Source organism: Callospermophilus lateralis, chromosome 10 (assembly GCF_048772815.1).
Source record: "Callospermophilus lateralis isolate mCalLat2 chromosome 10, mCalLat2.hap1, whole genome shotgun sequence".
In the NCBI taxonomy this organism is placed as follows: Eukaryota; Metazoa; Chordata; class Mammalia; order Rodentia; family Sciuridae; genus Callospermophilus; species Callospermophilus lateralis.
Window position 1 is genome coordinate 3,987,855 of NC_135314.1, and position 20,622 is coordinate 4,008,476.

Consider the following 20,622-nt stretch of genomic DNA (forward strand, 5'->3'; position numbering starts at 1 on the left):
TGAATGACATTCTTCAATGTCCTGTTAATTTTTTTATTCAACTATATGTAAAGATGAACTCAAAGAGAATTTGTATCTTCACCATGTTGAGCCTCCGATTCAATAAATGATGTTCTCCTGTCTTATTCACGCCTCATGTGTCCCTTGATAGAATTCATTCCCTGCAGATCTGTGCCTAGAGCTTGGGTTTCGAATGACCTGCTGTCATTTTGAGTGGCACACCTTTTTACCTCTAGGCTTGTTCCAGCATGTTCAGGGCGTGTTACTTAACCTCTTCCTGCTTCCCTTTCCAACTTGAGTTGGTGTTAATGAGAGTGGCATGTCACAGGGTTGGCATACGATTAGCTGATCTAATTTTTATAAAGTGCTTGGCTGTAATGCTGGGCTCATTGGAAGCACTACATGTGATGGTTAAAATATTTTAAATAGAGATTATAATTTGCATTATTTTTCCCAGTTTGTCATGTCTTTTGACTTTGGTTGTGTGTGTGTGTGTGTGTGTATATATATATATATATATATATAGTGTGTGTGTATATATATATATATATATATAGTGTGTGTGTGTGTTTATTTTCTAATTTTTTTCTTTGTGAAAAACAGACTCATACACACATGCTCAAATCTACTAAACACTGTCATGGATTTGTGTCTATTAGGAAGGCCATCCCAACTCCAGGTTTCTAAGGAAATGCTCCATGCTGTCCTCTAGTACACCAATGGCTTAAGGTCTGACATCTAGCCCTCTAAGCCCTGGGGAAATACTGCAGCCACTGCTGTCACTCAGTGTTGGATGGTCCCCTGCTGTGTCAACTCCATTTACTGAAGAGTCCTCCTTTCCAGTGGCTTTCGATGACCTTTATCACATTCTGAACCTCTGCATGCACTTGGGCCTCTTTCTGGGCTTTCTTTTTGCATTTTATTTCTCTTCCATTACTCTGTCCAAGCTCTACCATGTTGTTTCAGAACAGATTCATTCTGTCTTAATAGCCATCGTGAGTACTTCTTTATATTTCCACCTTTATTTTTTTCTCAAAGTTTTCTTCATGGCTGTTCTTTTTTTCCCCCATATTATAGAATTCCTCCCACAAATACATTCTGTTTGGAATTTTTATTGGGATCACAGAAATTTATGATTTATGTTTTTCAGACGGCTTTCTGAAATGGAATTGTCCTATCTAAGAAGAGGAAATGTATTTCCACTTGCTAATTTCTTCTTTTGTACTTCTTAAGAACATTTTCAGGTTTCCTGAATATTGATCTTATTTGTCTCTTTTTAAATTCGTGTCTAGGTATTTATACTTTTTTGTTGTCATTGCAAATAGAGCCTTTTCTTCCATAAAATCTTCTAATTATTGTTTGTGAATATGAAAGCTGATGATTTCTATTTACTAACTTTGTATCATGCTTTTCTGGTGAATTCCTTGTTTGAGATTGGGTTTGCAGGTATACAATTGTACCTTGCACAAATAGTGATAGTATTTCAAATTTGAAGCCTTTATTTTTTTTTTTTCCTGTCTGATTACATTGTTCTCTACCCTAGTGTAGTGCTTAGTAGTAATGGGCATTCTTATTTTGTTCCTAACTCTAAAAATGGATACTAGTGCGGCTGTGGTTGTAGCTCAGTGGTAGAGTACTTGCCTAGCATGTGTGAGGCACTGGGTTTGATCCTCAGCACCACATAAAAATTAATAAAGAAAATACAGGTATTATATCCATTTACAACTAAAAAATTTTAAACAACTGATACTAGTTTTTGAAAGAGATATAATTTATTATGCTGAAGAAGCATCCTCCTATTCTTATTTTATTGGGAATTTCATGAAAAACTTTTTTTATAATTTTGTTAGACATCTTTTCATTGTCTATGGAGGATATTGTGATCTATCGCCATAGATTTAAGAACATAGTGAGTTATATTATTAACTATATTGAATTATTTTCATCTCTGAAATAATATTTTGCTCATGGTGTCTTTTAATGTGCTTTGGATTAGGTTTGCTCGTGTTTTAGATAGCATTCTTCTAACTATATTTGCAAATTGAGTCAGTCTTTAGTTTCTTCTTCTGGGCAGGCTTGGAGTGTTGCTATCAATGTTGTGCTCATTTCACAAAAAGAATTTAGATGTTAACCTTTTCTCCCAGGCTGTAGGTATGGAGTTGTCTACTCTAAAAATCTGGTAGAATTCCTTTTAGAAACTCTCTGGTCCCAGAGTTTTGGGGAGGCAGTGCCTTGACAACTTTCTCTGGGTTTTCTCTGGAAATATTCTGTTTATATTTTCTACCTTTACTTGGTCAGTTTTGATAAATCATAATTCCTTATAAAATTTTCCATCTCTAATTTTCTACATTATACTTAAAAGATAAGTCTTACGATTTTTCCCATTTCTAGTGTTTTTGTAGTTATTTTTCTACAATTGTGTTCCATATTTGTTTGCCTTTACTCATTTATATCAGATTAGCTCATGACTTATCTTCCATGGTTATTTTAAGACATTAAGGAGAGATTGCAATACATCACCGAGTCAATCTTTAAGCAGGAGATGGAACATGTATTCACAGTTGGCAGTCCAGATCCACCAGCTGGTGGGCCAAGGGGTAGGCTCAAGTCTACACCCTTCAACCCCCTCCTGGGGTTTGAGTCCACCTTTTATAGTCCCAAACCATATTAATCATAAGTGGCTGTTGCTATGATTCAAAACCATAAACAAATGTCATGAGATCTAAAATCATAAGCAGAAGGGGGAGTAGGTCAAAATGTCTCTAGTTGAGTACAAGTTGCTAACATCTATTCAATGCATCTCTGAGAATGTACATTGTCCAAGAAAAAGGAGATCCAGAGAGAGAGCACTTTTACATTGTATAAGAATTGCCATTTTGTGTTGCCAAACATGTCATGCTAAGCCACTTTTGATGGGCACAGAGCGGGGCTTTCCCTGGGAGAAGCATTTCTTACATGATGTGGAGTCTCAGGGCAAAATGGAGTCAGTTTGGTCATTGCCCATACAGCCTGGCTCATAACAAAGGATTTCCTTTTCTAAAGGTTTAATTTGTTAGTTCTGCCATTTATTGCTATTATGAATTTCTATTTAATTTTATTGATTCTTCCTTCAGCTTTCCTTTAGTTTCTGATTGATCTCATTCATTTTCATTCTCTTTCACGTGTATCAACATACATGGCAATATATGATTTAACTGGACTTCATACATTCTGACATGTTGTTGTCTCACTATTTTCTAGAAATGCTCTAAGTTTTCTCTTAACTTCTTTCACCAAAGAGAAGTTTATGGGAGATTTTTGAAGTTTTCCAGTAACAGGGCATTTTGTTTTCTGACCGGGTTCACCTGTGCTTTTCTTGATTTTGATTGTGGCTGCAATGTGTCTAGATTTGAAACTAGATTTTCTCTGTGGGCTTCCCATGGCCACGTGATGTGGTGCTTGGGTGCTTGGAAAGGTGTATCCTTTCCTTAGTCACAGCCTGTTATGTCTCCCTGTCTCCCCTGATCCTGCTTCTTTGTGAGTCCTGATGGATGGTGGCCCCACCCACCACAGCTGGGCTGGTGGAAACCAGTCATTCTGACCTCTCCCCACCCTTTGTTCCTGTCTCACTGATCCTTTTGATTCTGTTTTCACAATTGATCAAAGCTTGATCCATCTTTTGAACTCTCATTGATTTCCTTATTTACCTCCTGGTTTCAGTCTCTCCCACCTGGATGCCACCTTCTCCATGGGTTGGGCCTCTTCCTGCCTCTGCACTCCCCAGGGCTCCCTGAGCCTGCAGGAGAAAGTCCAAATTCAAGTGCTCAGGACCACCAGTCTGAGCTGAATCTACCTCTCCCACTTTGCACCTGCTCCCCTCCTGTCTTCGGGTCCCCTGCAATCCAGCTCTGACCTGGAGTCAGGGATGACGACCAGGCAATCACTGGCATGGCACACCTGGAGCAGCCAGAACCAATGGGGCTGTGCCAGCTGCTGTGGGTGGCCTGATTGGCCCCACCTAGACTGTGACAGGTGTTAGGCTGACAGGCACCACTGTGTGAAGCATGGAGGGAGGTGATTCGGTCTATATCCCCTGTGGGCGGAGCCAGTGCTAAGCCATGTCACCATGAGGGTGACCTGCCCTGGGCACAGGCATGGAAGAGCAGCACCCCAGGCTCCTGCAGCAACCACTACCAGGTCCCACTAAGGTTCGGCCAGGATTGGAGACCCGCTCGTCCCATGTTCCCTCTCCTGCTGTCTCATACTGAGACGCCCGGGCTAGGTGGCTAGAGCTGACAGCATCTCTGAGTCAGAGACTCCATCCAGGTCACAGTGACTCAGGAGATTCTTTCCCAGGGAGATGTCCAGATCCGTCTCCAGCTTATACTAATATTGCCGTTTGTTAAATCCTTGATAATTGTGGAGGCATCTGCTTATTTTATTCACAGACTAGTTTTATTCATTTATTTATTTTTTCTCCTTGGTATCACTTATGAACAATTGCTTCATTCCTTGGCCCATTTTTCTGCTTGGAGTTCAAGTTTTCTTTGCTGTGTTACTTTGGTAAGCTTCTCACACGTTCAGGGCATTGAGGCTCTGATCAACCTGCGGGGCTCTGTGTGTGAGATGGAGGAAGTCACATAGAAATTGTCAGTTCTGTGGCGGTGACTTAGAACAAAGCAGCCTGGGCGGGCGGGAAAGAAACATCAATCAGGAGCCTAGGGAAACGCCCGTCAATCACCGGGATCTCCTGATTAACCCCAGTTAATCCTGGAGTTCAGCCAGCTCCCCCACCAACTCCAGTGGGACAAGGACTCTAAGAACACCTTTTCCTGTCCCAAGCCCTTCCCTTCCTGCTGTGAGCCCCGTAAAACCCCAGTTCGGTGGAGATCCCACATGGTTTCTCCTCAGACCCTCCTCCTGTCCACTCTGTCTGATCGAGTTCTGCAGGTGTGTGTGTGTGTGTGTGTCTCAAATCAAGCCTCTGTTGGTGGCCTTTTAAAATCTGCTCACCTTGCCCCATCTCACAGAAATGTCCACCCTTGGCCCAGAGCACTGAATCACCCACTGGAAGAAGATCACATTCTCCAATCAATGGGTCACCCATGGACTGGATTCTCTCCCCTTGAAACCTAGGTAACCCAGAGAGAGGGTTAAAGATAAACCACCAAAATGTGGAGTCAGGAAACTTGCTGACCTCACTTAGGGGGGAGACATGGGGACAGAATAATGACTCCCCAACTTTTCCTCTGGGCTCTTGCTCACCTGTCCCCTCACCCCTCAGCTTCCTCTATTGGCCCCAAGACTCCCTGGAAGGATTTTGCTAAAATGCACATTTTGATTCTCTAGAGAAGAACTTCAGTGAGCACCAAAGACGCGGAGATTGACTGATTCAGGAAAAGGGAGGCATGTTCAAGAGAGAATGTTGGCTACCTGAAGAGACGCTGCCTTGGAGGAAGGCAAAGAAGACGAGTTCAGGGGGAGAACAGAGCCATCTCGAGAGTGAGACACTTGGGCTCCCAGCTCTTCTTCTACAAAAGCCTGGCGAGGGCTGAGCACGGGGTGGTATATACGGATGACATCAGCCTGGTGCTCACGGGACAGTTCATGGTGATCTGGTCATTCTCAGGATCCTTGGTCTGATGTTGTTTCCATTATCTGATGAGCAGATAATGTTAGAAAGTCCCCTGAACTAGAGGTGTCTTAGAGTCTCCTATCTCCCTTTGCTTCCCTATTCGTTGGTGGGCTACCTTACTGAGTTCAAGGTACTAATCCTAAAAGTGATTTGTTTGGCAACATTAAGATTTCCAGATTTCCTGGAATATGGGAAGAACAGCCCTGAGAAAGTATGTGGAATTTAAATATTTCCTGGTCCTTCCTTTACATCTTCTTCTCCCCTCCCTCAGGTATAGGTGCTGCCCTTCCCCAGCCTCCCTCTCATGCTACCCCATCCCTATGCCCCTCCTCCAGGCCAGCCAGGCCTCACCTCCTCCAGGAAGCCCACCCAGTGCTCCTGAAGTAGGAGGAAAATCTCCACCAGGCCAGGACCCTAAGGATGTGGATGTGCTGGCTGGGGTCCCGGACCACTGGCACCCTCCTGGGAAGCTGGCGGTGGGTATGGTCACCACAGGATCCAGCATGGTGACTGGTTCCTGGAAGAAAACATGACTGGCTGCTTGTGAGTGTTTTCCTATGTTTTCTGCAGCTTTGTAAAGCCTTTTTCAGTTTCCAGACAGTAAACAATTTAGGTGTGTGGATGTGTGTGCACGCACGTATCTTGAGGTCTGTTTCTGCATCACATGAAGCAGGCCAGAGACCCCGGCCCAGAAACCCTTACCATAATAAGCAGATCCTGGAGTTCAGACCCCCACCCTATTTGTGGCATGTAACTTCTTATCAGAGAGTTTTTGGCACAGGACACCAGCTTTCAGCAACAATCTGCAGAAGGCACTGGTTTGCAGCTTCCTCTGTTTATAAATGCCAGGTTTGTAGAAAAAACTGTGAATCCCCTGTCGTCAAGAGGATGGAACGAAACACTCTTGTCATGGGCACCTCCTAGCCCCTTCCCCGCACACTGGGTGTAAAGTTCGACGAATTTCTGCCCTCATCCTTCAGAAGAACTCTTACGCAAGAGCCACCTCTGAACCCTGCAGTCAACAAACCTGCTTCCCGAAAATTCCTCAGGTGTCCAGCCTCCTCTGTCCCATGTCACACACACTGAGCAAGAGCGTGTCGACTTCTTTCCCAGAGAGCTGCTATTCTCTCCACCAGTGCCCCGGTGCCTGCTGAGGCTCCCACCTGTGCCAGCAGAAGGACACTTGGAATGAACTCTCCTGACCCTCCAGGAGGAGGGCCCCCGTCTCCGTCTTTCCCTGGGAGCGTCTCTCTCCGGATTCCTGATGTGGGCAGCCCGACTTGCTTCGTCCATAATGCGTGTCTCTGCACCCTTCCAAAGGGGCTCAGGTGCCAAGTCTCAGGCCTGCTCTCCGTGGGCTCCCAAGGAGCACATCTCTGACCGGGGCGGGGTCACACTCTGACCATACTCCCTGTTAACATGGGATGTTAACCCCCAGCTCCTGTGACCATGGGCAGTTTATGTGACAGTCACACTGCTGGTTACCTTCCCCAGCACTTAGCATGTCCCCTGGCAGATGGTCAGTACTTGGAAAGAACTCTTTAATCAGACGTATGAATGACTGAACTATGAATGAGCATGTTTGTTTGATAAGCTGAACTCTCAGAGAAATAGGTTTTCATACAAGCAGAGTTTGGTGTCTTTGAAAGAGAGAGAACGATCCCGTCCAGAGCAATAGCCCCCAAGAATGGGAACGCCTCTTGGTCTTCACTGGGGAAACTCCAAGGCACTGGGTAAAGCAGGTGAATTTGCGTGGGTTAAACTGTCAGAGGAGGGAAGGACGGAAGAGGTGGTTCCTTCGGCCGTCACTGCAATAAACCAGATTCTTACCTGCATGTGCGCTCATTCACTCCGCCACTCCACAAATAACTATGGGGCCGGAGTATGGCCCAGGCCACACTGGGGATTCAGACTCAAAGACCCTGTCTTCATGGTCCTTGGAGCCAGCAGAGGGGACAGCACTGCAGCCCACTAGCAAGTCACCCGGTGAAAGCCATGGAGGCGGGCAAGGCAGAGAAGGGACAGGGACCTGGGCAGGGGAGGTGTTGGCTGACTCCAGCGCACAGGGCCACCAGCTCAGTCCCTAATGCTGTGCCCCATTTCCACAATGCCCCCCTCCCTGACTTCCCTCTTCTTAAGGTCAACCTTGATATCCCCAAGGGCGGCTGGAGGACTCCAGAACGGGTCTCATCCAGAAGCAGGGTGGTGGCCTTGCAGTTCTGCAGTGGGTATGGCACCACTTGTGTCCTGAAGGGTGTGTCTGGTCTGTCCGACTCACATTTCTGTGTTACCCATAATCCACTGAGGACAGCCCCTGGTTCACACAGCAGAAGCCTGGCCAGCATGAGGGCAGGACGTGGGGAAGAGCTGTCTCTGGCATGGCAGCCACTCGCTGGCCCCACTCCCTGACTAGGACAGTCGAGGGCTCTGCTCATCCACCCCACCCACCCTCCCAGTGAGACCCCTCTAGGTGCACCTCACCCTCTCACCTGGCCACTCACCCCACAAGCTCAGCTTCAAGCCATCACCACCGTCCTGTGTGGAAGGAGCAGCTGACCTCTCCAAGGTTTCTCATGTTGACAGTCTACATGGTTTTCTGGATTCAGAGGGAAATCACCATTTTAATAATAAACTAATCCTGTTAATAATGTTGACAGGGAAAACAGCCGGCCCTGGTGGCATGGCAGTCTCCCTGTGGTGACGCACACACAGCACCAGGTCTTGTTACTATGACAAGTCAGGTGGGGTGCTGGCAGGGTGTTCTGCGGTTCTGACCAGTGCTCCGGCCATGCTGGTCCTGGACTGAATGAGCATCAAGGGTCAGGGCGTCCTCTCTCCTCCACCCTTTGTTATCACCTTCAGTGGTTCTCAGATGGGCAATTTTCCCTAGTGACTTTGTTAACGGTCACAACTGGGGCATTGGCACTGACCATCTAGTGGACAGAGACCAGGGCTGCTGTTCAACCTCTGACCGTGCACCAGGCAGACAGCTCCAAATATCAATGTGCCTGTTGGAGGCATCTGCATACCAACGCAGTGAACCTAACTCTGTCTACACACTAGGGTCCTCTGAAAGATGCCAATTGCTAGGGCCCCTCCCACACAAATGATGCCACCATCTCCAAGGTTAGCACTGGTTTCACACATTTTAGCTGTGCCCTGATTCCAAAGTACAATGCTGGATGAGAATCAATGGCCTCAACTTGCATTGATTAAGAGTGGGAATACTGGGATGGGTCAGAGGATTGGTATTTGGGGACTTCTAATGGTCCCTCCAATCACACAGCACAGATTTTTGCTAACACCAGCAGCCAGTGTGAAGCAGCCTAAAGACAAATGGCCAGGTGGCCTGCTTGGTGGGGACCTGGGTTTCCAGGCCTCTCCCCATGGGCACTGTGGCTGTGGCTGTGCCCTGGTTCTTGGGAGACAGCAGAGGGTCTCATCCACTCTCTTTCCAGGTGACTCATGCTTCCTCATCGCTGTCACCATTGGCTCACTCTTGGCTCAGGGATTTTTGCATGTCATCTTCTTCAAAATAATGGATGTGGATAGTGAGTCATCAGCCTGCTCTTCCTGTTACGGGTCAGAAAAGCAAGAGCGCAGAATTAAGTGAGTCAGCTAAAGAAGCAGCAGAGCTAAGACAGGAACCTAGAAATCATAACTTCAAATCAAAGGTCATCACAGCCCCTGCAGAAAAACAGCACAGAGGTTTCTCAAGAAATAACAGTAGGTCCACAAGATAAATGCTCCATCATCTACTGACACATAGAATCTGGCAGTCAAACCCACACAGGCAGAGAGTAGGGGGGGTTGCTGGCAAGAGCTAGGGGCAGAGAGAAGGGGAGATGTGGATTAAAAGGCCCAAAGTTTCAGCTGGATGAAAGGAATAAATTCTGGAGCTTGACTCTATGCACAGCGACTACACTTAATAACAGCACATTACACTGAAAACTGGTAAAAGAATAGATCTTACATGTTCTATATACACACCAAACTAAAGACACGAGGTGATGGGTACGTTACCGAGCTTGACACAGTGATTTCACAAGGCATATCAGAACATCGCGCTGTACACTCTAACTATATATAACTGTCAATTATGCTGTGACACAGCTGAGGGCGGAGTCGAATGATGTCCTCACGTTATTGCTTTCCATAGAGTTTATTTGTTCCATTCAAAATGCATTGAAAGCTTGCTACACAGTAAGCACCACGTTAGGAGCTGGAGGGTACGAGCCTTACAGAGCTCTAGCACACAGTACCCCAAGGCTCTTAGGTGGGAGACAACGGGAGCAGACTTTAATGTAGTGTGGAAATGGCCAGAAGGCGCACCACGGTGGGACCCTCATGCCACCCTCAGTCTGAGTCCCGGCACTTGTGAGACCCTGAACACCTCACAACCCTTCTCAGATCCCGCCTGCCCCAGCTACGGAAAGGGTACTCCAATTCCACCTCCCTGAGTTGCTGTGGTTATCAACTGGAGTCTCAAGACACAGGCCCAAGGTAAAGTGTTCGTTCAGTCATTCACCTGACCACTCATGGCATTTGAAGGGGGGAGGGGAGGAAGAGAGGGAGGAGAAGGACCGGGCTGACCAGATTCAATGAAAAAGCAAAGTCTTGTTTGTTTCTCTCCCCAGAAAAAAGGCAGACATTTTAATTGAGTAGATTCTTAGAATTTTCTTGTCCTTTTAAAAAAAGAAGCGTGTGTGTGTGTGTGTGTGTGTGTGTGTCCACCCACTGCCCCTGATTCAGGTGGAGGAGGAAGCACAGCCTTTCTGATCACCTCCAGATGTTTCCAAGGTAAGAACAACACAGGGCCGGTTCCTGCGGGACTGGTGTGATGCAGCATAGCAAGGAGCCAGGTGGCCATTCCCATCAGGCACCTGTCCCTGGGTTCTGCACAGTGAGGTGAGAACAAACCATGAGAAGAGAGGAATTAAACATTTTTCTTTCACAAAACCATTTTGTCCTGTCAAAGCCTGAGCTGCCACATGCCTTTCCCGTCAGGCCGGTGGCCTGGTAGTGGGAGGTATGGCATCCAACGCTCTTCCTGTGTCTCATCTGTACCCTGGGGCCTGAACTTCAGCAACAGTCACTAGTCAGGACCAAGAACGTTGGTTTATGCAAAAAATGTTGTACTCCAAATATTGGTTTATTGCTGGTCCCAGTGGAATCCATTTTGAGGTCCCCAAAGACCAGAACGTCAAAGACACAACATATACATAGCCCAAGGGAGTGGAAGCACCCATTGCATGTGGTCAGGTGGCTGGAGGTCAGACTCCAACAGGGGCTTGTCAGGACAGCCGCTGTTCTATTAACCAGGACCAAACATTCGTCTTTCTACCATGTGGGAATTTACTGAATAACAACCAATTCCCAAGCTACATCACCCTCACCACTGCAATGCACTGCATACTTTACTAACACCTGAACCACTCCAGTCACGTCACATGTTACACACCTGTATCTACATAGGACACACATATAGGTTATAAAGGAAAGGTTAAGGTGGCCACAGAGCTAAGGCAGACAGCAGATACAAATGCCAAAGAGTCACTGCAGGTGGCCTGACGGGATTATGAACCAACCAAAGAATTTGTCAGGGAACAGAATGTCCCAGCGAGAAATTTATTCTCAGCCAGGGTCCAGCTGGCAGGCATTTTCGAAGTGGGCCAAAGCAGGGAGATGGGGCTGAGCTGAAACCCGGGGACCAAGAGTCAGAGGTTCCTCCCCTGTCCATCCTGTGAGGTGGTTCGGATGCTGTCATGACAGATTGGTGAGTGCCACCTAGGCACCTCAGGTGCTCCTCCTTGTCTGGGTCTCAGGTGAGGGCGCTGCTTCAATTGAAGGTCTGGTGTGTTCGCTGACCTTATGGACCTGGCTTTTCTGATATGGGGTTGATAAGCCCATGTAGCTTTGCTTCTGATTTAATTTGAGAATTTCACAGGTGGCCATTTCTATTGGCACAACTAATTTATCCGTTTGAGCCTTATGGTTGTGCCAAGCAGATGATGGCTGTTCACTTGTACCAACAAGGCACACAGACTTCCACCCCAGCACTCGCACTCAGAATGGAGTAGCAAACTACCGCTTTATCAAGTGCAGTAACTCGGGTTGGGCACAGCCTGAAAACTGTGAATACCTTGTGGAATGACACCCAGAAGGCCACTGCCTGCTCTCCACAGGCCTCTGTCCAGCTCCTGAAGGTTCTCCTACTCTGGGTTTGGATCATCACTGCAGTGAAAGGGAAAACACTCCAAGGCGGTTGTGCTCCCAGGCATATCCTAATCCCTGGGTGCAGATGGCAGGGCAGAGCCTGCTTCCCATCCCGCAGGCCAGCAGAGACTGCTGCCCAGTGCCCCCAACCCCACTTTGTAAGAAGGACAGGAAGTGAGGCAGAGGGGATGGGAGGTGTCGGCATAACTACGACCCCCTTCCTTTCCCCACCCCACTTTATGAAAACTGTTCTTAAGAAAGAACTTGCCCTCCACCATATCAGGTGATGCTTACCATGCCAACCACAAGGCTACCCCACCCCTGCCAAAGCCTTGATTTCACTTACTACAGCTAACGATCCAGGAGGACTTGCTGCTGCTCTTTTTCCGCGGGAGGCAGCCTGACAGCTTCCTGACCATAAATCCGCTTTTGCCTTTGCTCTTGGTGTTTGTGCCATCAGTCCTGGGCCAGTTGGCTTTCAGGAGGAAATAAAGCCAAGAGCATTTTCACAGAAACACCATGATGCGAACATTAATTTTTAAAGAGGCTCAGCTAAGACTTAGCTTTTTTAGTATTTTGGTTTTTAACGAGTGACTACAAAGGAGCTGAGGGCATCAGTGAGAAGCAGAGCCCTGGCTTCAGGGAGGCGCCAGGGTGACCGGTGATTTCCAGCGCACTGCACAGGCCAGAGGGTCACATAGGGCCCAAAGCAGCGGGGTGAGCGGCAGCCCTAATCACACTCTCACCCTTGGGCTACTTCCTATGGGAAGTCCCGGCTGGTGGCCTGGAGGCGGGGTGGACACATGGGAAGGCCTCACCTGGGTCCGTGGTGCAAAGCCTGGGGAGCGGATGCCCCCAGACCAGAGGGGAAAGCCCTGTATGCTGCGCCCGGGACGCGTGGAGAAGCCGAGGCGAGGGGTGGGGGTGGGGGCGCCGCGGGCAGAGAGTGACACCCCACGGGACGCGGGGGGACCGACGCGGGAAAGGCAGGAAGCATGCGTGCGGCACGGGGTCGGAGAGGGGCGCCCAGGGAAGACCGGGAGGCAGACGGTCTGGAAGGACGCGGCGCGTAGCCGGGGGCGGGGCCGCCGCGGAGGGTGTGGCCGGAGGAGGCTCCAGAGGCCGGGAGAGCATGGCGGGGACCCGGCGGCGCCAGCTTCCCCCCTCGCGCAGAGCTGGGAGGCGCGGACGAGGTGAGCTGGCGCCGGAAACCGGGTGCGGTGGCGTGGGGATGCGGGGTGGGTCTGGATAGAGTAAGGAGGATGCGGTGGGGCGGGTGCGGGGAGTGGGAGATGGGGTGGGGCGGGATGGGTGCGGGGAGGGTGGGGTGGGGTGGAGGCTGTGGGGACAGGGTGAGGTGCAGGGCAACAGGGGCAGGGCTACCGTGGGAGATGCCTTGGGAGATGCCCAGGCGCGTGGCACCTCGCGCTGAGACCTGCGAGGAGCCCGCTGTCACCCTGGCTGGCTTTCCAGAAGTCTCTGCACTCCACAGGGGACCCCAGTCTCTCTCCAGGCCCTTCTGATTCAAACCCTTGCCACTCTACGCCCATCCCAGAGGGGCCAGAAGAGTGCCCCAGCTGAAGCCTTGCCCAAGTCCTGCTTTGTTCAGTCTGTAATGGTGGCCCACCTTGGAGTAGACCCTGATGCCGCCTGGGCCACAGAGAACCACGGTCCTGGGAGAGGATTCCAGAACCTTCCACAGGGGAGGAGTGAGCTTCTGGAGATTGGGTCCCTGTGCTTTCTCCTGAAAACATTGGACAGCATCTCAGGTTTTCACCTGGGGCCAGTAGAAGGGCTCCCTGGGAGCAGGTTGAGGACATGTGGAGAGAAGTGACAGGTAGGGAGGCCAGTTGTGCTGTTAAGGAAAACCAGTGCAGGGAGGGCTGTCAAAGCCGAGAGGGAGAATGAATGCAAGAAGCCAGAGGCATCAGCACAGCCTGGCGGCAGGCACAGCGCAGGGTTCAGGAGTCGGGCTCAGGTGGCTCCAGGTGAGGTGGACCCATGGAGGGCACAGAGCAGGCGGCCTCCACAGCAGCACATTTCCCCCTTTTATGCACCGTTGCATTTTCAGTTCTCTGACAATTTGGGAAGGAAATGATTTAAAAACACGTTTCCCAGCCAGAGTCAATGGAACTGAGATCCCCTGGTGGAAAGGGGTATATACCCCCAAAGATAAACTTAAAATAACCCTTTTTACTCTAAACTTTTTAAATTTGGATTCATCAGGACTTAGTGCTGCGGAAAGACATATGTATCCAAAAAATGTACATAAGCCTAAAGTTCTTTGGAAAGATATTCTAACAGGACAATGGAAAGGTCCTGACCCAGTGATTGTCTGGAGTCGGGGTTCTGTTTGTGTTTTTCCACAGGGAGAACAGCAGCCGATTTGGATTCCAGAGAGATTAACTAAAACAATTTCTACAGATCAAAAAGAAGATGATTTGACTCAAATCCATAACAGCTGATGTCCAGAGCTCCAGCTTGGCTATTCTTACATCTGCGACAGTGATTAACCAGGGTGCTTTTTTCAATATCTATTTTATTATTGCATTTTTCCACTGGGACCCTACCCCAGGCAGGGCAGGCCTCTGCAGGCTGAGCACCAGAGTGGGGGTGCTTTCAGATACCTTAAAGGGCAGCAGGAAAGAAAATGGGGCTAGTGTTGGATGGCCGTGGGGTCCAGGCAGTATGCCCTTGGCTTGTGCAGTGAGGATTTGTGGCCAGTCAAGGCAGTAGCAGTTCTGCCATATTGAATGCAGCCCAACAGGGGAACCACATATCACATCGAGTTCCAGAGGTGTTTTTTAATTCCTCCCCTTCAGACTCCTACACAAATTGTCAGGATCTTTTCTGTTTTGTTTTTCAAAGGATTAACCTATAAGAAACATTGCCCTCTCCTCCAGTTACTCAAGAGGCAGGGAAATTGCAAGTTCAAGGCCAGCTTGGGCAACTTAGCAAGAATGTCTTAAAATTTAAAAAATGGAAACGGCTGGGTTCAATCCCCAGCCCTGCGAATTAATTCTACTAATAGTGACCGTTCGTGGCTTCCTGTTTTCATCCAGCGTTGTTCTCTCAATCAGCACAGCCATTCTCTGTTCTCCGAGGAGGGCAGCATTACTTGTCTACAGAAGCCAGGCTCCAAGAGTTAAACAGCTGGCCCCAGACCACCCAGCTGCTGAGGGGCAGAAAGGGAGGTCTGGGCCTGCCTGCAGCTTCCTGTTCCGCCCCTGCAGAGCCTCACAAGGATGGCTCGTGAAGAGTGACCAGCAGCAGCAGAGGACAGGAGTGTGCTGTTGGTGTTCTGGTTGTTTGGGTCTTTTCATATGATGTGTCCCAGACAAGGTGCAAACCAACAGCGAAGGTCCTCAGCTCGAAGGAGTGTGAAAACAAGGAGGAAGAGTAGAGTCGGGACCGCACAGACTCTGGAAGGCAACAGAAACACGGACCCTTCCTTGTCCATTGAGGACCTGGTGACTTCTCAATTTGGATTCAGCTTCATGAAAGGGGCCTTGAAGTGTGGTTCCTAGACCTGGGACACTGAAGCAGGGTCAGGCAAGTGGCCTTGGGTTACTAAGGGACCCTGTGTACAACATTTGCCTAAATATGACAGCGGGTGACTGGAGATCTCCGCTGCTCTGCCTGCAGGTCTAGCCACACATGTGACCTGGTATACCGCAGTGCTGGTTGACATCCTGCTCTTGGCCAGAACGTCTTTACTATTCTCTAAATGGATGACAGATGTTTAGCCTCCTCTTGGAGTTGTGCCCTCACTTCTGTGACAGTCAGGTTCATGACAGATGAGCCATCCCATGTGCAACAGCCTCTTCCATGCCCACCTTGAATTCTGCTTCAGTTCTGTGTGGGTTGAGCTCCTAGTCCCACCACACTGGCCATGAGCAACACTGTGGTGGAGAAAGCACATAAGAACCTTTGGAGCAGCAGGGTACAGACAGCTCCAGTAGCAAGAAGTCAAATAGTCCACAAATGTTTGTGCTCCTCCAAATGTCACTCATCCATTGCCAGGTAGAGTCCACAGCTGAGGGCATGACCAGTACTTGGCATCTGCGGATGACATTTGAAAGCCTCAGAGTCACCATGGATTTTCTTCACAGATACCTCAGCACCTTCAGGAGACTTGCAGGTTGCCTGGCAACCAGAGCAGATAGGTCAAGACTAGATGCTTCAGCACACAGCTTAGGCCGCTGGCCTGGCAGACTCCTCTGAGAGCCATGCCTGTGTCCACAGGCTGCATCATCAGGCATAGAGACTTGGAGTAGCCCCAAATGGCAGCTGTCCATCTTCCAGTCAAAAGAAGGGCAGAACAGCCGAGTGTCAGCTGCCAGTACACTTTGGACAGCTTCTTCTGGGCCTGTGGCCACAGAGATTCTAGGGTAAGTCTGGGTTTCCTGCCAAGCCAAGCGCACAGGCTCCTGAGTTTCCCCTCCAGCTGGTGATGCTGTGAGAAAGCGGTTGACCGTGATGACAAGGGGCGGGGGCTGGCGGTGCTCACCCTGCCTTCCCAGCCGTGGGCTGCTTCTCTCTTCCCTCCCTCATCTGACTCCAAGGCATGGTCTCCTCTCTGTCCTCGCCACCACCCCTAGCTCCTCATGCTGTGCTTACAGTGGGAACCTCCTCTCCACCCCTGGCAACGCCCGTGCCTCTCTCTGGCACCACCTGACCCCATGCTGAGGGCCTTTGGGGTCCCTGCCTATGCCCCACTCCACAGGTGTTGTGCCTGTCTGAAGGTCAAGCCTCCCTGGGACCCGTGTGCTGCGGCCTCACCTCCCACATCTTTGCACAGTCCTGTTCATGGGGGTGCCTCTGGGCCTTACGCAGTGCATGGTCTCTGGTCGGTGCTGTCAGCCTTTGGCCTGTGGAATTGAAGTAGGACCTGTATCTTCCACCAAGCTACTGTCTGCGATTCTGGGCCCCCAAAAGATGTGCTGCCTGCAAGGTTGGGCAAGCTCAGAAGAATCAGCCCTTTCCCCATCCTGTTCCCAGCATGCACCCAGAGATTTTGCTTTCCTTACGGCTGGTCACACAGATGTCGACATGGTGCTCAGAGCCTCAGAGCACAGGTGAGCCGATCTCAGTAACAGCAGTGGAGCCTCCTAGTTGTGCCGGTGCGTCCAAGTGTCATCCCGTTGCATCTTAAGTATCTTGAAAAAGATACTATTCCCATCCCACACATAAATAAATAAATAATGAATAAACCTAGATTCAAGAGTGTTGAGTGTGTTGTTCCAGGTCCATAGTGTGGCATGGAAACTGGAGTGATGCCCGGTGTCTGCCTCCAGGTGGCCCCTGGGTGCCTCTGGTCTGCAGGACGTCTACTCGGTGTTCCAGTCGCAGTCTGAGCCAGAGGTTCTCGTGCTGTGACCTCAGGATCCCTGACGCACCTGAAGGGTTTGAGGACAGTGAGCTGTTGTGCATTACGTGCTTCTTCATTCTGTTCTGGTTTCATCGTACCAGAAGTTAAAAGTGAGAAATTAGAAAAACGTATACTTGTAGAATTATTTAAAAAGAGCAAAAATGTACCCATTGGATGTTGGTGGTAATATTTTCATGAAAAACAAATCTCCTGACAGATTAAGGGAGCGGTAGCTGAAGGGGGGAAGGGTGTAGCTGGAGGGGTGGGCACTGGGGATGTGCCTTTGGGATATATATTTTGTGTCTGGTGAGTGGAGTCTGTCTGTCTGTCTGTCTGTCTCTCTCTCTCTCTCTCTCTGTCTCTCTCTCTCTCTGCTTCTGATCATCATGTGAGCCAGCTCCCTCTGCCACACAATTCCACCATGATGTTCTGCCTCACCTCGAGCCCAGGGGAATGGAGCCTGCTCTCTCTCTATAGACTGAGTCCTCAAATAAACTTTTCCTTCTCTCCAGTTACTCTGGTCGGGTCTTTTAGTCACAGCAGTGAAAAAGCCGACGAAACAAAGTGATAGATTATATAAGGTTCATTTTCGCATAGAATCTGGAAATGAATTTTTGAACTTCGTCATGTTAAATGTGTTCTTGTACTTGGCACTTTGGTGGGACAGTTTTGACCCTGCACAATTCTACATTATAATCCATCATTTGGAAAATGAGGGCCACGGAGTCTTCAGACCTTCCCAGTGTACAGCAGAAACTCCCCGCCAGTCCTGAGAAGGCAGCAGGCCCTGGGAGCTCCCCCGAGGGCTGGAGGGGCACACTGGGACCCCTGCAGGTCTGCGGTTTGAAGGGAGTGGTCCTGAGTGCACAGCCCGTGAGAGGATACTGATCCCAGAACTTCAGGAGAAAAGGAGCCTGTGGGGTTTGGTATGTGACACTGGGGAAAGGCACACAAAGACACCGCACAGAACACAGCAGCAGAACACCCTCTGGATTCCTTGTGTGTGTGAGAGAGTCTCCACTCACTGTTCTGGGGAGTGCGTGAGAGTGATGACTACATCTAGCTGTCCTGGGGAGCAGCTTGTGTACCGCCCACAGAGATAACCGCGTGCCAAGGTGGTGTGGACTGTCCTCCTGAGGTTGCCGCGGGATTGACAGAGTCGAGTCGAGCTGGGGAGGCCTTCTGGGGTGGGCAGGGTGGAGTGGAGTAGGAAGGGCATCTAGGTTGCGGTGGGCTGTTTCTCCCTGCCCTGCTGGGGGGGTGGAGACAGCCTGCAGGGTGCAGCACCCAGGGCTAAGACCAGGCCTCCTGAGTCTACCTGGGTCTGATGGTGCTTGAGCTGCACTGGCCCCAGCTGTGAGTGTGCCCTGGTGACCCAGTGACCTGCCTGTTCGGCTCTGTCATCTTGACCCACTTGCTCCCCACGTGATAGCGTGATTTATTGCAGTATAATTACATGCCGTAGATAACACCGACTCTGAGCAGATCCAGCCCGCTAACTCTGTAGGGTTCTGGAGGACTCGCAGCCTCACTCCTCCCTGCTAGGCGCTGTTCTGATATGCTCTTGAAGTTCATCCAGACACAGTGGGGCGTGTCTGTGATCCCGCGGAACAGCCCGCATGCCCTTGGCTCTTCTCTTGCTGCTGGGTGGTATTCCATCGTACACCAAAGTCTGTTCGTCCATTTTCCTGTTGGTGGGCTTTGGCTTGTGTGTGGTGTTCAGCTAGAATCAAGGGTGGCTTCCAAGGCATCCTGCTGTGGACTGAATTGTGTCCCTCCTGCCTTGCCTCCCAAATTAATGTGTTGGTGCCCCGGCCTCCCAGTGAGAGGTGCAGAGTGTTTGTTGACAGGGCCTGGGGGTAATTACGCTTTCCTGCAGTCATGAGCATGGGGACTGAACACTGGATTAGGTTCCTTGTAACTAGAGCACCACAGAGCTGGCGTCTGCACTCTCTCTCCACCACACATTGAGAAGACAGAAATCTACAAACCAGAAAAAGCCCTCACTAGCTGGGGCCTGGGATATCCAGTGTCCAGGACAGTGAAAAGTGGCTATGGCTGTGCGAGCCACCCAGCCTGACATCTCCCCATAGCAGCCCACTACTGGTCAAGCAGGACACCTTGGGCTGGGAGAGGAGGAAGTTGGCAGAGCCTTCAGACCTGCTAGAACTTTCAGACACATGCTGTTAGCTGGCTGGATGATGATGACTGTCACAGGAAACAAAATCATACATATGTAAAAAGTACCATAGTCGTTTTGAAGAAGTACCAAGAAGAATTTCTAGAATTTATAGACATAATGACGTCAACAACTTGGAGCACAGGTTTGACAGCAGATTGGACACAGCTGAACAGGTAGTCAGTGAACTGGAGAGCGCAGTCCAAAAGGCCCTCCAGCTGATGGACTTGGTGACGTTCACCTCACTGTTCAGAGGGCTGAGCTGTTTGTAAAGCACTCAACACATCTCCCCAGTTGTATGAAGAAGATTTCTAAGTGCAGTTTCCAGAAGTCTAGGCCAATGGGCAGTTCTCGGGCTGCTGGTTAGGGAGGGAAGTGGTTAACTGCTCTGGAGGGGAAATATTAATTAAAATCCAGAGTGCACATACACTTGGATTTAGTCATTCACTTCTTATTATTCATTCTACATCTGCCCCAGGTTTATGCCAAGGTGATGCCCAAAGGTGTTCATTGCAGCATTGTTTACATTGCAGAAAACCAAATATAAGCAAAAATGTCTCTTGGAGGCCTATTTAAAGAATCGTGGTATATCTCAACAATAGAACGTAGAAGTTAAGAGCAAGGAAAGTCTGTGTGTGCTGACTGGGATGCCATGGACACTGGACGTGCAGCTAGCTGCAAGGCACCTCCTGGGGAAACAGGGAGGGAAAGGGGTGTGCGTGGGTTTAGCCAGAATCAAGGGTGGCTTCCAAGGCATCCTGCTGGGATGGAGTTGTGTCCCTCCTGCCTTGCCTCCCAAATTAATGTGTTGAGGCCCCAGCCTCCCAACGAGACGGGACACGTGTTGGTTGTCGGGGCCTGGGGTGTACCTGAGGTCGTGAGCATGGGGACCAAATGACTGGATCATGGATGTGCGCTACAGGCACGGAGACAGCTCTGAGGGCACAAAGGGACGCTCGTACCTGGCTGTGTCTGGGGAGGGAACTCTGGGCTTGGAGCCTAGGACTTGGGCAGAGTGACAGCTTGTTGAATCCACTGAAATAGGCTTGGCAGGGCAAGGTGCTCTTGGAAGAAGAGAGAGCCAGGGCCCAGGGGCAGGGTGGGTTGGAAGCAGCACATAGGACTCTTCAGTGCACTGCTACAGTCTGAATCTTGAATGTGCCCCAAAGACCCATGTGTCAAGGGCTCGGTAGTCAGGTTGGGGCACTCTTGGGAGGCAGGGGAACCTTTAGGAGGTGGGAC